Raw genomic sequence first — 2,944 nt, 5'->3', positions numbered from 1 at the left:
AAAATATCAAAAAATATCTCTTTTTACACTATATCAAAAATATGTTCATACAAAAATATTTAACTCAAACTCAACTTTTTCTTTTCTTATTTTTCTTGCTAATTTTCTTTTACTGATGGAACAATCTCAGCCCATATGATATAATTTGGTGCCACAGTTTTAGTGACTAAATACTATTTTAGTCACTAAATATAACAAACAGTGACTAAAAAATTGGTCATTGATCTTTTTGGTTCTAATAAAACATTGTCTCATGACTAAAAATATTTGTGACTAAAAATTAGTCGCAAAATCTAACTATTAGTGACTAAGTTTTCAACAAGTTTATTTCCTTTCGGGCTTCTTCCTTCCGGACAAACACCTGAGCCCTTTCGTTGAACTCAGTGATGCTTCTTACCGGATGTCCTTGTAAATCATCCCATAACTCGCCCCCGGCAGTTAATGGATCAATGGAGATCCCCACCTGAAGGGTTGTAAGTTGTGTGTCCTGTCATCCAAGTACGCCTGAAGTGTTTCATCAGGCTGCTGTTTTATATTGGTTAGCGAGGCCGCTTTGGGTCGCCTATCCCTAGCGGCTTGAAATTGCTTCTTGAAATCCCTGGACAGGTGCTCTCAGGAAATTATTGAATGACGAGTAAACTTGTTAAACTAGCTACTCTCTGCTCCAACAAGCGAGGTGGGGAACAAAATATAGCGTAAATTGTTTGTCACATTACTCTCTCGCATTATTGTGTTAAAGTTATTCAAATGCAAGACCGGATCTGTGGTCCCGTCATAGGACGAGACATGCAGGTTTTTGAATCCCGAAGGAAAAGGGGTATTCATAATATCTGGGTGATACGGCTTAAGCTCCTCGTCAGAGTCATATCCATCTAATTTCCCTAATTCCCCCACTTGATATCTCCTGAACTTGTCCTCCAGCTCGTTTATATGCAATTGGATTGGATCCTCTTGCTTTGGACCAAGTTGTTGGCGAAGGTTAGGTTTCTTCCGATTCAAGTGCTCTCGCAGATCTGGTTGGGAGTAATTGCTGGCATATCTCGTCTTACTCATAGACTGCGTCCTACTCATAGACTTTGTCTTTAAGTGGCTCGCGGATTTACTTGTTCCCATACTTTCCCGATCATTACCTCGTTGAGTACTTTCTCCTCTTCGAGTTGATCGGCTATGGGTTCTGGATCGCCTCGAAGTCACACTTGCTTCTTCACGCTCTGTTCTTTCCTCCCGAGAGCAGTTTGTTGTATTTCCCCCATCAGGGTACGTACGAGTGCTCGCTCTATGGGTTTGGGAAGAACGTTGATGATTCCTAGCAGGTGATCTCCGTTCTCCCGGTTGAGTTCCAAGATCCTCCTCATTTTCATGAGGGATTTCTCGTTCATCAGTTTCCAGTTGTCTCATTTTCGAGTGTTCATCCTTATTCTCAGGGGGTGTCTCATTTTCCCCGGGTTATTCTTCCCGGGCCTTTTCCTGTTTCCTTGTTCGTGAGCCATGAGGTCTGCCTTCTGGTCTTCTCACTCTAGGTTCAGGTTGATTTTGAGCGTTCATCCCCTACGCTGCCTTGGCCGAGGCTGCCTTTTGTTCTAACTCAGCCTTTCAATGCTACGCCTCTTCCAGAAGACGTCTCAGGCGGTGGCTTTCCATTTCATAAGTTCTTTCTCCCACGATTAGGCACCTCCACGGTTGAGCTCTTCATCCCTTGTCCTGGGATTCTGACCATTCCCACACTGAGTTCTCCTCGAGCATGTTGTCTGCGTACTAGGACCAATGTCGGGTTGAGTTTTCCAAGGACGTGTGGTTTGAGCACTGGAGCCATCCTCAGGTTGGGCCCCCTGGAACGGGTGGCCCTTTTGGACTGCGGATTGGTAGATCTTCTAGAGCCCATGGGCTTTTTTCCAGAACGATGGTTAGTTTCCTCATGTGGAGTGTTAATATTCTATGGATTTTCAGCCATAAAGGAGAAGGTTTTTCTTTAAAAGAAGGGAGGGCTTTTTTAAGCTTTTTCATAGAGGCTCTCAATGAAAGCACCAAACTGTTAACGCAGATTTTCGTTAACCAAATTTGAGCCTCACGATGATAATTCTACACAGAAAAAATAAAAGCTATAGAAAAATAAAATATGAACACAGGGTTTTTTACGTGGTTTTTATTAAAATTCTGCATAGTCCACGAGTCAATCTAGATTTCTGAGTATTTTTTTAGGGCATCTTTCATTAGAGTTTTTTCGTCCCTTTTTTGAGATGTTTGCCACTATTTATAATTGCATAGTGGCAGTTAATTACAAAGTTGACCAACATATGTTTACAACTATTATCCCTAAAATCGTGAGATATGATTACATATCACAGAATGTAAATGCGGTGTATGATTTTGAAAATCGTATAGTTGTGATTTCCCTCTTTTACTGGATCAAGAATATCGTGTATTAAACACGTCTTTAATTACTGAATCTGGAGATGTCTCAACAGAAACTTGATTATAGTGATTCCAATGGCGAGCTGGAACCATTCTTCTTTTCGAGGTCGACAATATATGTCTTACGTCGATCGCGAGTATAAAGAAATCATCTGACTTGCCTGAATTATGAGCCCCGCTCCTGTTAGTTGGATGAAGCTATAGGAAGTTTCCTCATAGCGAGATGGTCATCTCGTATTCTTGTTCTTCGAGCCGATCCGACTTTTACACTTAGTTTGCTTATTGCAATCTAAGGTATGTGTCACTTTTCTCTGGTACCTCGCTATTCACCTTTAGTGACATATTTGTACATTGATTCCTCGCCTAAGATCTTACAGTAAGCGAGTTACAAATATACTCTGATACTTACGCAATTAATGTTGGAATTTATTTTACCAGGATCTTAGATCTACTCACAAGTATGTTTATTAACATCCTAAATAAGAACTTTCTAAAACGATAAATTAAACACATATAAAGTTAAGAAACCTTA

The sequence above is a fragment of the Cannabis sativa genome, chromosome 5, assembly GCF_029168945.1.
Source record: "Cannabis sativa cultivar Pink pepper isolate KNU-18-1 chromosome 5, ASM2916894v1, whole genome shotgun sequence".
Classification (NCBI taxonomy): Eukaryota; Viridiplantae; Streptophyta; class Magnoliopsida; order Rosales; family Cannabaceae; genus Cannabis; species Cannabis sativa.
The sequence above is the reverse complement of the archived record's forward strand: the minus strand, read 5'-3'. Positions refer to the sequence as shown.